Here is a 14,132-nt window from a genome sequence, read left to right on the forward strand (position 1 = left end):
TCATAAACTGAATTCAGAGCATTCGATCTTCCAATTTACCCTCTGAAAGCACCAGATTAGCAAAGAAAAATCTAGAAATGCAACAACGTTATACAAAAATATCAAAAGGCAAAGTGAAAACAAGGACTAGTGTTTGAAATCAAACAGCTCAGCTTCTTTCTCCTTCCAGAAAGCAAAGCTACGGTTGATGTATTTACAGATCTCGTCATTGCTGAAACAGGAGAAGTCCGTGCCGCTGCTACACTTGAGAAGCTCTTCTTCTTCCGGAGTGGCAGTCTGCACTATGACCTTGGGCACTAGCCTTGTGTCTGGATACTGGCACTCTCTGGCAACCCCAGGATGGGACCTTCCAGGTACTACAGCATTCCCAAAGAACCTGGCTTTGATGTCCTCAAATCCGTCACTCCACTGCCGCTTCCCTTCTTGGATCTCCTGGAGGATGGCCTTGTGGAAGTCCCTGACGGTCTCCCATGGGAAACAACCTACATGATCGAAGACCTCGAAGCACAACAGGTGCCTCATTTTCCGCTCCTCAGCCAGCAAATCCTGCTCCAGGATGTGGAAGTAGCCCAGCATGAAAAGGTCAAGGGTCAGACTGTCGTAGGCAACCGGCGCCCCGTCCACCTGGATAGGCAGGAAGTGCTCGGGGGAATAGGTGGTGGGGCACCACTGGCTTAGGGATACCGGCGAAGACTGTATTTTGGCGCTCCGCCAGGTGTTGAGCATCTTGTCTACTGCAGTTTTTTGGCGGTAGAAGAGAAAGAGAGAGCTGGTCCGGTGTGGCGTCCCCATTTGTGTCGTCCAATTTTGTATCCCTGATTGTATTGTTGTTGTCTGATGTGGTGTCCCTGACTGTGTCGAGTTCCTTATTGTGTCGACCACGGCCTCTGCTCTTTCGACTGCCTCCTTTCTCACCCTGGCTCTCACAGAGATGGCGTATGCTGACTTCTTCCAGTGGCTCAAGAACAGGACAACAATGCGTTCTTTTCTCAGGCTGGTCGTCTCCATGACCCGGATTGGGGTAGGGATGTCATGGCGGGCTAGTTCAAGTTCACAGCCTAGAGCGGTGTTAGGGGTTTGAACAGCTATCTCAGAAGCTTCCACCCTCCCTCTCGGAGTCTGGCTCCTTGTGACCGGTCGATGCGAGTCATTCACAAACCCCCAAACGGGTAAATCCCCCCAATTTGACCTTCAAAGTTGGACCTCAAACTCCTCACCGACACCCCGGACTGCTGGATCTCCCTCTCCACCCTCTCTCTCCTCCCTTTGCTGTAGCTCTGGCTCTCCAAGCGGTGGCTGAAGGATGACACCATCTCAACACGCTGAAGCCTACACATGCCCCTCTCAATCCCCGCCCCCACCGTATCCCCCTCCCCTTCCCCCACCACCTCCATAACCACTTCCTCATCTCGGCTCGTCAGACTGGCCAGGAGTTGGTACATGCTCTTGACAATGCCAGAGACACGACTACACCACACAGGAAGAGGTAGATGTCCGTCTGCGTCCATCTGCTGGAGGAACTCATTGTTGACGGCGATGTTGGCGATGGGGTCGGGTAGGATGGCGCGGAGCTCCTCGGTGAGACGTGCCAGCTCCAGCTCGTAGGCCTGGCAGCGCTTCTGCATGGACACGTTCTCAATCTGCCTCTCAAGGTAGAGCAGGTCGTCCTCAGTCAGCAGCTCGCCGAACGGGCCCAGGATGGCGTTGTGGGCCTGTGAGTACTTCCAACCATCTGCTTCGGTGTAGCTATTAGCCACGTCCTGGTGGTGAACAAAGGAAGGAAAGGTCTCAACTTAAAAACAATGGAAAGGTTGAAGCTAAAATGGTTAGCATCATCAGCTACATACTACTTTTAGCTATCTACATGCTAAACAAAACTAGTGTTACACATGAAAAATACTTGTTTGTGACGATGTTAGAGTTGCTTCCACACTATAAATGGTACAATCCTCAGACACCCAATGGTAATTTACTCCAGTCCATATCCGGAAAACTATGGAAGCAAATTTGTATTTTTTGGGCATGAATCTGCTTCCATCTCAGTTAACGACTGTATAGAATGCTACATGCATGTCGGTGAAAACATACCTTCATCCTTTGCTCCTCCTCGTCCTGTAGCCTGGCCTTGAGTTGGCGCACCATAACCTGCCTCTTCCACTCTGCAATGGGCCGGCCACTCTCATCGTGGGTGGGCACCAGAGAGTCTATGTCAGCCAGGATCACCTCCTCTATGGGAATGAGCTCCAGTAGCTCCCCCTCACTGTCAGCCCTCTGAGGAGATAATATACCATCAACACATAGTTTATTTCCAAAAAGCTTTCTCCACCAATTTTTCAACAGAATTAAATGCTTATGGGTACCTTTATGTGTATGTAAAATATTATTGTTCTCAGATGTAATCGTTTTTTTGTATTAAAATGGGCTTTGTTGCAATATGCTATATATCCATTGTTTAGCTGGAATGGATATTCATATCGGTATATTTAAAATATAAATTCAACCCATCATGAATCGAGCCTCATTCTATAGTGTTCGGTTAGAGTTAGGCCTCGTCCCAAATGGCACCGTATTCCCTTGTGGCGTAATACCAAGACGTGCATTACTTTTGACCAGAGTCCAGATCTCATACTACTGCAAAGATTTAAAAAATGTTTATTTTTAATTTTTAATATTGATGTCACAAATGTATAATTTGTACAGTTCTTTATTAAAAATGTAATTATTTGTCACCTTTGACTGTGTAAAGCCTTGCAGTGCTACTTTTCTCTGAGAGTGAGTCGGATACAGTGCATTCGGAAAGTATCCAGACCCCTTGACTTTTCATACCATTTGTCATGTTAGAGCCTTATTCTAAAATTGGATTAAATAAATACAAATCCTCATCAATCTACACACAATACCCCATAATTGTCACGATCGTTTAGAGATGGATTGGACCAAGGTGCAGCGTGTATATTTTACTTTTATTAAATGACACTGAAAAAACAACAAAATACAAAAACGAAGCTACATGCAGTGCAGAAAGCAACTACACGCAAACAAGATCCCACAATCTAAGGTGGGAAAAAGGGCTGCCTAAGTATGATCCCCAATCAGAGACAACGATAAACAGCTGCCTCTGATTGGGAACCATACTAGGCCAACAAAGAAATAGAAACATAGATTTTCCCACCCAAGTCACACCCTGACCTAACCAAATAGAGTAAAAAAGGCTCTCTAAGGGCAGGGCGTGACAATAATGAGAAAGCGTAAACAGTTTTTTTTTGCAAATGTATTAAATATAAAAACAGAAATACCTTATTTACGGTATTTAAGTATTCAGACCCTTTGCTATGATACTCGAAATTGAGCTCAGGTGCATCCTGTTTCCATTGATCATCCTTGATATGTTTCTACAACTTGATTGGGGTCCACCTCTGGTAAATTCAATTGATTAGACATGATTTGGAAAGGCACACACCTGTCTATATAAGGTCCCACAGTTGACAGTGCATGTCAGAGCAAAAACCAAGCCATGAAGTCGAAGGAATTGTCCGTAGAGCTCCGAGACAGGATTGTGTCGGGGCACAGATCTGGGGAAGGGTATCAAAAAATGTCTGCAGCATTGAAGGTCCCCAAGAACACAGTGGTCTCCATCATTCTTAAATGGAATATGTTTGGACCCACCAAGAGCTGGCCGCCCCAGCCAAACCTTGTAATCGGGGGAGAAAGGCCTTAGTCAGGGAGGTGACTCTGACAGAGCTCCAGAGTTCCTCTGTGGAGATGGGAGAAGAAGGACAACCATCTCTGCAGCACTCCACCAATAGAGTGGCCAGACGGAAGCCTCTCCTCTGTAGAAAAAGGCACACTTCGAGTTTGCCAAAAAAGTACCTAAAGGACTCTCAGACCATGAGAAAGATTCTCTGGTCTGATGAAACCAAGATGGAGCTCTTTGGCCTGAATTCCAAGCATCATGTCTGGAGGAAACTTGGCACCATCCCTACAGTGAAGCATGGTGGTGGCAGCATCATCATCATGTTTTTTTTCCGTGGCAGGGACTGGGAGACTAGTCAGGATCGAGGGAAAGACGAATGGAGCAAAGTGCAGAGAGATCCTTGATGAAAACATGCTGCAGAGCTCTCAGGACCTCAGACTGGGGCGAAGGTTCACCTTCCAACAGGACAATGAGCCTAAGCACACGGCCAAGACAACGCAGGAGTGGCTTTAGGACAAGTCTCTGAATGTCCTTGAGTGGCCCAGCCAGAGACCAGACTTGAACCCGATCGAACATCTCTGGAGAGACCTGAAAATACCTGTGCTGCGACGCTCCCCATCCAACCCGACAGAGCTTGAGAGCATCTGCAGATAAGAATGGAAGAAACTACCCAAATACAGGTGTGCAAAGTTTGTAGTGTCATACCCAAGAAGACTCAAGTCTGTAATCGCTGCCAAGGTGCTTCACCAAAGTACTGAGTAAAGGGTCTGAATACTTATGTAAATGTCATATTTGTGTTTATTAAAAAAAAAAAAAAACTACTTTTTTCATTGTCATTATGGGGTATTGGGTGTAGATTGATGAAGGGAAAAACATCTATTTCATCCATTTTAGAATGAGGCTGTAACGTAACAAAATGTGGAAAAAGTAAAGGGGTCTGAATACATTCCGAATGCTCTGTATATCTTGTTTGGCAATAAATGTGATAGTCTCTCTGGAAAAAAAGTGTCTAGTGATAGGTTTCAAACAAACACATGTCTGTCATTTAACAACTCCATGCCATGATTAGATATGAAAAATACACACCGATCTCTTTCATAAGTCTAAAAAAAATACAGAATTACCAACATTTCTGAAAATGGATATAACGTTTTGGAATCATAATAGAGCATTATATTACACGGAGCATACAAATTATATATCTATCTATCTATCTATCTATCTATCTATCTATCTATCTATCTATCTATCTATCTATCAATCAGAACAAGCTCCATGAAATGACTGACGTTTTGTCCAGTGAAGACAGCAGTGATCCCAGCCTGTCTCAGAGACTTGATAGGCTTCATCTGGGAGAACAGGGTTTGGTCCCTCTCTGGAGGCTTCAGCAAATTAAAGGAGCCAACAACTACAAAGGCAAACACAACACAGTCTGTTATATCACGCTTCAACAAAAATGTATCTTTGTGTCAATTTTGATTTGAGTTGTTTTGGATACTTTAAACCTTGTGGTTTATTGTAATGTACGAATGGTGTATGATTACTTGGGGTTAATAGGTTTTTTGACATGTTAGCTAGCCTACCCAAAGTAAAAATGCTAGCTCAAACTTCCCCTGGTGAGAGTGTCACAGCTGACTTGGCCCATTCAAGATAGCATGTTGCAGATCAATAAAATCTGGTTGGTTTAGACACAAAATAATTATCTAGCTAGTTAGTAATATAGTACTATAAAGTTGTAATTTATACACGTGGGTCGGATATAAAATCATACAAGTGAAAGAATATAAAAGAATACAAGTGGGTCGGATTTTAATTTTGCCAACATGTAGCCTGCCGTTTGCTGGAGCTAACGGTAATCCATTAATAAAAGAGGTTCACACTTGCATTAGCTGGCCAAAATGACATGAAAAGTGATCAAAATGTATTAAAGAGCAGCTGAGCTGACTGATTTACACTGTTTCAATCCTACTCATTAGGAAATGTGACTGAGAATGAGATTTGGGGGCTTGGAGACTTGCTTTGATGTGGGTGTCTCTTGTGTGTGTGTTCGCACGCATGATTTATTTGTACATTCACTCTGCCAAAACAGTACACAGTTGCAGTCACTCACCCTTCTAAATAACTTGAAACAATTTAACCAGTTCTTGTGTCTGGAAGTAACCTAAGCAAACTAGCCAACTTCTTTCAGGCGGCTTGGTTTGATTTTGGGTAGCCCATCTGTGGGGCTAGTTAGGGACCGTCAATAAATTACACAATGTAAATGGGACCTTTTAGTTTTCTCGTTAAATGCTTTCAATATTTATATATGAGTTTCTACCATTTATAAGTTGTTTTAGGTTTTTAAAGTATTTAAATGGACATTTTTTGATATTGCACCATGTACATTGTGCAATTTACTGATGGCCCCTAACTAGCCCCATGGGATATTCAAAGTCAAACCAAATTCACCATGGTCGGCGTGGGCATAACTATTGGGTTGCGTGCAGCTTCGCTCGGAATTGATGATTACTTGGATGCTGACAGCTATGGGCATGTGGGCAGGATAGAAATAAACCCAACACAAGGAAAACTGATACGCACAATGTATTCCTTACATCTGCAAATCTGTTTTGGACGATACTGACTTTATGACAAAAATTGTCCTATTTACACTTTGTAGCCAATTCTGACTAGAATGAATGTTTCTGACTCATACCAGAGAAGGTGATTGTTCAGCTCAGTCGCTCTTTAACAGTATTGCAGTAATTTCATCAATTCGGAATTATTTTGATTTTAGACAGCAAAGCAATCGATATCCTATCCTAAACTTTTTGGAAGCGAGAGGCATCTTTTTAAAATGTATTTACATTTTTTTTTGAGGGGGTCGATCAGCTTTAATATTTTATATTTCTACTACCAGTCCCTTTATATGTATAAACCTACCTTCACCACTCCAGTGTGTTTCTTTAGAGGGCAGATCAGCTTTAATATTGCAGATAGATTGTAGCTTCCATCAATGTAATTGTCTGCATCCTTTCCAATCCCCTATATATTTTTTGAATATATATATACAGTATATATATATATATATATGTATATATATATATACAGTATATACACACATACATACAGTGGGGAGACCAAGTATTTGATACACTGCCGATTTTGCAGGTTTTCCTACTTACAAAGCATGTAGAGGTCTGTAATTTTTTTTATCACACTTCAACTGTGAGAGACGGAATCTAAAACAAAAATCCAGAAAATCACATTGTATGATTTTTAAGTAATTCATTTGCATTTTATTGCATGACATAACTATTTGATTACCTACCAACCAGTAAGAATTCTGGCTCTCACAGACCTGTTCGTTTTTCTTTAAGAAGCCCTCCTGTTCTCCACTCATTACCTGTATTAACTGCACCTGTTTGAACTCGTTACCTGTATCAATCAAACAGACTCCAACCTCTCCACAATGGCCAAGACCAGAGAGGGTGTAAGGACATCAGGGATACATTTGTAGACCTGCACAAGGCCGGGATGGGCTACAGGACAATAGGCAAGCAGCTTGGTGAGAAGGCAACAACTGTTGGCGCAGTTATTAGAAAATGGAAGAAGTTCAAGATGACGGTCAATCACCCTCGGTCTGGGGCTCCATGCAAGATCTCACCTCGTGGGGCATCAATGATCATGAGGAAGGTGAGGGATCAGCCCAGAACTACACGGCAGGACCCGGTCAATGACCTGAAGAGAGCTGGGACCACAGTCTCAAAGAAAACCATTAGTAACACACTACGCCATCATGGATTAAAATCCTGCAGCGCACGCAAGGTCCCCCTGCTCAAGCCAGCGCATGTTCAGGCCCGTCTGAAGTTTGCCAATGACCATCTGGATGATCCAGAGGAGGAATGGGAGAAGGTCATGTGGTCTGCTGAGACAAAAATAGAGCTTTTTGGTCTAAACGTCACTCGCCGTGTTTGGAGGAAGAAGAAGGATGAGTACAACCCCAAGAACACCATCCCAACCGTGAAGCATGGAGGTGGAAACATCATTCTTTGGGGATGCTTTTCTGCAAAGGGGACGACTGCACCGTATTGAGGGGAGGATGGATGGGGCCATGTATCGCGAGATCTTGGCCAACAACCACCTTCCCATAGTAAGAGCATTGAAGATGGGTCGTGGCTGGGTCTTCCAGCATGACAACGACCCGAAACACACAGCCAGGGCAACTAAGGAGTGGCTCCGTAAGAAGCATCTCAAGGTCCTGGAATGGCCTAGCCAGTCTCCAGACCTGAACCCAATAGAAAATCTTTGGAGGGAGCTGAAAGTCCGTATTGCCCAGCGACAGCCCCGAAACCTGAAGGATCTGGAGAAGGTCTGTATGGAAGAGTGGGCCAAAATCCCTGCTGCAGTGTGTGCAGACCTGGTCAAGAACTACAGGAAACATATGATCTCTGTAATTGCAAACAAAGGTTTCTGTACCAAATATTAAGTTCTGCTTTTCTGATGTTCAATTACTTATGTCATGCAATAAAATGCAAATAAATTACATAAAAATCATACAATGTGATTTTCTGGATTTTTGTTTTAGATTCCGTCTCTCAGAGTTGAAATGTACCTATAATAAAAATTACAGACCTCTACATACTTTGTAAGTAGGAAAACCTGCAAAATCGGCAGTGTATCAAATGTACCCCACTGTACATACAGACATACACATACATACATACACATATATATATATATATATATATATATAAATATACATACATATACACATACATACATACACACTGTACATACATATAAATACACACACACATATATATATAAATATATATATATATGTACTATATATATATATATTTAGGGTTAGTGAAAAATAATGACGTAAAATATATTTTTTAAAGAAATGAATGGATGTATATATATATACACACACTACCATTCAAAAGTTCAGGGTCACTTGTTTTTGAAAGAAAAGCACATTTATTGTCAAGTTTATAATTTTAAAAGGCTAATTGATCATTAGAAAAACCTTTTGCAATTATTTTAGCACAGCTGAAAACTGTTGTCCTTATTAAAGAAGCAATAAAACTGGCCTTCTTTAGACTAGTTCAGTATCAGGGTAGCCTAGTGGTTAGAGCGTTGGACTAGTAACTGGAAGGTTGCGAGTTCAAACCCCCGAGCTGACAAGGTACAAATCAGTCGTTCTGCCCCTGAACAGGCAGTTAACCCACTGTTCCTAGGCCGTCATTGAAAATAAGAATGTGTTCTTAACTGACTTGCCTGGTTAAATAAAGGTACAATTAAAATAATAATAATAATAATAATAATCAGCATTTGTGGGTTTGATTATAGGCTCAAAAGTTCCAGAAATAAAGACCTTTCTTCGGAAACTCGTGAGTCTATTCTTGTTCTGAGAAATGAAGGCTATTCCATGCGAGAAATTGCCAAGAAACTGAATATCTCGTACAATGCTGTGTACTACTCCATTCATAGAACAAACTGGCCCTAACCAGAATAGAAAGAGGAGTGGGAGGCACAATTGAGCAAGAGGACAAGTACATTAGAGTGTCTATCCCGAGTCGCCTCTTCACTGTTGACGTTGAGACTGGTGTTTTGCGGGTACTATTTAATGAAGCTGCCAGTTGAGGACTTACCCACAAAACACCAGTCTCAACGTCAACAGTGAAGAGGCAACTCCGCGATGCTGGCCTTGTAGGCAGAGTTGCAAAGAAAAATCTCAGACTGGCCAATAAAAAGAAAAGATTAAGACGGGAAAAAGAACACAGACACTGGACAGAGGAAGATTGGAAAAAAGTGTTATGGACAGACGGATCTAAGTGTGAGGTGTTTGGATCACAAAGAAGAACATTTGCGAGACGCAGAAAAAAAATTCAAAGATGCTGGAGGAGTGATTGACACCATCTATCAAGCATGGTGGAGGCAATGTGATGGTCTGGGTGTGCTTTGGTGGTGCTAAAGTGGGAGAGCTACATATGGACATTACCAAAATAAATGATCTAATGACTGTCTCTTCGCCGCAAAATCTACAGAGCTGGGAAGGTTGTGTCTCCCATATAAATATATAACATTCTATTGGTTCCAAGAATTTTGTATAATAATTTAAATAGAAAAATTCTAAGTTTTGAATCCGGTGTCATTTTCCGTATCAGTTCCTAAACCATGTGCCATAGAATCGGTACATCGAAAATCTCTTGCCAACTATTTTGCAATCTATATGGCACAGCTGTCAATTATGGTTTGGTGAATCATGGGTGACTCCATCATTTGTAAAAAGTTTCAGTAAATTATTTTTGGTATCATTTCCATGTTGAAGATTAAAAAATAATTTGGTGCATTTCCCCCCATATTCCATTCAGTTCGAACAATTATCTGGAGGTGTCTTGCAAAGTTCTCAATGCTCCTTACCAGAAGAGGCCACCTGTACATGTTGCATGGAGCCAGTGGCGTTTCTCATTGAGGGGGAGTATATCGGGGTCAAAGATGAGGATGATGCCAGGGGCGGGGTGGGGTAGCGAGGCTGGGGAGGCATCTCCTTCACCGGCTGCTGGGGACACATACGGGACAGGGATGAGGAGTATGTCAATGAATAAACAGTAATAGATAAATATATTGGAACAAAGATATATTACAAATATATTACACATATATTTAGTATTGTAATGTATATAGAGAAATATATATATTTACAATATATTTATGATATTATATACACTGTATGTATATGTGCACTGAGTGTACAAAACATAAAGAACACCTTCCTAATATTGAGTTGCACCCCCCCTTTTGCCCTCAGAACAGCCTCAAATCGTTGAGGCATGGAATCTACAAATTTGTCTGGATGTCCTTTGGGTGGTGGACCATTCTTGATACACACAGGAAACTGTTGAGCGTGAAAACCCCAGCAGCTTTGCAGTTCTTGACACAAACCGGTGCTCCTGGCACCTACTACCATACCCCATTCAAAGGCACTTCAATCTTTTGTCTTGCCCTACACTCTCTGAATGGCACACATACACAATCCATGTCTCAATTGTCTCAAGGCTTAAAAATCCTTCTTTCCTGCAGTGGGCTAAATCAGGGTCACACAGAGTGTTTCTTGGTAGTCTTAACCAAATCTAATTTGAAACAAAAGTATACACCTCACACGCATGGTTATGGGCTTACAAGAAATACCAGGTCAGATATAAGAGTTGAAATGTATTAAATGTAGAGTTTTCATCACAATATTACACTTTATATACATCACAGAAGACTGAAATATAACAAAATTGTTTGACAATTTTTGAGTAAAAAAAAAAAAGGTTTATTAATTATTAAATTATGAAAAATATGAACAACATTCCACCCATGAGGCCACTAGGTCATTTGACGTCAGGAAAAGGCTACCCTGTCTCCTCCCCTTCATCTACACTGATTGAAGTGGTTTTAACAAGTGACATCAATAAGTGATCGAAGACAGCTTTTTAACAAAGTGACTTTTTAACATGTTTTCATGTCTTAAAAATGTTTTACTTTTGTTAAATCATTTGTACATATTTTAAATGGCTTTTACAGATTGGACGTTTTACAAGAAAAAGTACTATTATTCATGGCTGTTTCTATTGTTTTTAACAACATGTACTTTTTAAATGTAATATTCAAATGCTGTGTTTTATGCTTTTATGTCGTTTTAATGTGTATAAAATTCAGTGCAAAAATATATTTGAGCTGTTTTAAAGGAAATGCAACAATAAAACGTAAAAAAAAATATATATATATATATATATATCAATAAGGGATCATAGCTTTCACCTGGATTCACCTGGTCAGTCTATGTCAGGGAACAGCCAGTGTTCATAATGTTTTGTATACTCAGTGTCGAAACATATAATATGTATTACAACACAATCACTAGCAGAAGGCGACTGGGAAAGCTGCCGTTAACGTCAATATTGTGTGCATGTTTGTAAACAACAGCTGGTGCACGAAATCTAAGGAAGTCTCTAGATTTTGCTCGCTTGAAGTCGAGTATCTTGTGATAAAATGCAGACCACTATTTGCCAAGAGAGTTTTCAGCTATACTTTTCGTGGCTGTTTATTTACCACCACAGATAGATGCTGGCACTAAGACCGCACTCGGTCAGCTGTATAAGGAAATAAGAAAACAGGAAACAACTCACCCAAAGGTGACACTCCTAGTGACCGGAGATTTTAATGCAGGGAAACTTAAATCAGTTCTACCTAATTTCTATCAACGTGTGAAACCAGAGGGAAAAAAATTCTAGATCACCTGTACTCCACAGACAGAGGCGCATACAAGCTCTCCCTCGCCCTCCATTTTGTAAATCTGACCACAATTCTATACTCCTGATTCCTGCTTACAAGCAAAAATTAAATCAGGTAGCACCAGTGACTCGGTCTATAAAAAAGTGGTCAGATGAAGCAGATGCTAAACTACAGGACTGTTTTGCTAGCACAGACTGGTAAATGTTCCGGGATTCTTCCGATGGCATTGAGGAGTACACCACATCAGTCACTGGCTTTATCAATAAGTGCATCGAGGATGTCGTCCCCACAGTGACTGTACGTACATACCCCAACCAGAAGCCATGGATTACAGGCAGCATTCTCACTGAGCTAAAGGGTAGAGCTGCCGCTTTCAAGGTGCAGGACCCTAACCCGGAAGCTTATCAGAAATCCTGCTATGCCCTCCGATGAACCATCAAACAGGCAAAGCGTCAATATAGGCCTAAGATTGAATCGTACTACACCGGCTCCGATGATCGTCTTATGTGGCAGGGCTTGCAAACTATTACATACTACAAATGGAAGCACAGCCGCAAGCTGCCCAATGACATGAGCCTACCAGACGAGCTAAATCACTTCTATACTCGCTTCGAGGCAAGCAACACTGAGGCATGCATGAGAGCATCAGCTGTTCCGGACGACTGTGTGATCATGCTCTCCGTAGCCGATGTGAGTAAGACCTTTAAACAGGTCAGCATTCACAAGGCTGCGGGGCCAGATGGATTACCAGGACATGTGCTCCGGGCATGTGCTGACCAACTGGCAGGTGTCTTCACTGACATTTTCAACATGTCCTTGATTGAGTCTGTAATACCAACATGTTTCAAGCAGACCACCATAGTCCCTGTGCCCAAGAACACGAAGGCAACCTGCCTAAATGACTACAGACCCATAGCACTCACGCCCGTAGCCATGAAGTGCTTTGAAAGGATGGTAATGGCTCACATCAACACCATTATCCCAGAAACCCTAGACCCACTCCAATTTGCATACCGCCCAAACAGATCCACAGATGATGCAATCTCTATTGCACTCCACACTGCCCTTTCCCACCTGGACAAAAGGAACACCTACGTGAGAATGCTATTCATTGACTACAGCTCAGCGTTCAACTCCATAGTACCCTCAAAGCTCATCACTAAGCTAAGGATCCTGGGACTAAACACCTCCCTCTGCAACTGGATCCAGGACTTCCTGACGGACCGCCCCCAGGTGGTGAGGGTAGGTAGCAACACATCTGCCACGCTGATCCTCAACACTGGAGCCCCTCAGAGGTGCGTGCTCCATCCCCTCCTGTACTCCCTGTTCACCCATGACTGCATGGCCAGGCACGACTCCAACACCATCATTAAGTTTGCAGACGACACAACAGTGGTAGGCCTGATCACCGACAACAACGAGACAGCCTATAGGGAGGAGGTCAGAGACCTGGCCGGGTGGTGCCAGAATAACAACCTATCCTTGAACGTAACCAAGACTAAGGAGATGATTGTGGACTACAGGAAAAGGAGGACCAAGCACAGGGCTGTCGTGGAGCAGGTTGAGAGCTTCAATTTTTTTGGTGTCCACACCACCAACAAACTAGAATGGTCCAAACACATCAAGACAGTCGTGAAGAGGGCACGACAAATCCTATTCCCCCTCAGGAAACTAAAAGATTTGGCATGGGTTCTACAGCTGCAACATCGAGAGCATCCTGACTGGTTGCATCACTGCCTGGTACGGCAATTGCTCGGCCTCCAAAAGCAAGGCACTACAGAGGGTAGTGCATTCAACCCAGTACATCACTGGGGCTAAGCTGCCTGCCATCCAGGACCTCTATACCAGGCGGTGTCAGAGGAAGGCCCTAAAAATTGTGAAAGACCCCAGCCACCCGTCATAGACTGTTCTCTCTACTAACGCATGGCAAGCGGTACCAGAGTGCCAAGTCTAGGACAAAAAGGCTTCTCAACAGTTTTTACCCCCAAGCCATAAGACTCCGGCACAGGTAATCAAATGGCTACCCGGACTATTTGCATTGTGTGCCCCCCCAACCCCTCTTTTACGCTGCTGCTAATCTCTGTTCATCATATATGCATAGTCCCGTTAACTATACATTCATGTACATACTACCTCAATTGGCCCGACCAACCAGTGCCCCCGCAAA

General features: G+C 42.6%; 1 pseudogene; it reads right to left on the reverse strand.

Annotated features, from left to right (window-relative positions):
- Positions 1-5: 5 nt before the first annotated feature.
- LOC135565792 (espin-like protein) lies at positions 6-10,256 on the reverse strand (annotated as a pseudogene).
- Positions 10,257-14,132: the final 3,876 nt, after the last annotated feature.

This window comes from Oncorhynchus nerka, linkage group LG9b (genome assembly GCF_034236695.1).
Source record: "Oncorhynchus nerka isolate Pitt River linkage group LG9b, Oner_Uvic_2.0, whole genome shotgun sequence".
Classification (NCBI taxonomy): Eukaryota; Metazoa; Chordata; class Actinopteri; order Salmoniformes; family Salmonidae; genus Oncorhynchus; species Oncorhynchus nerka.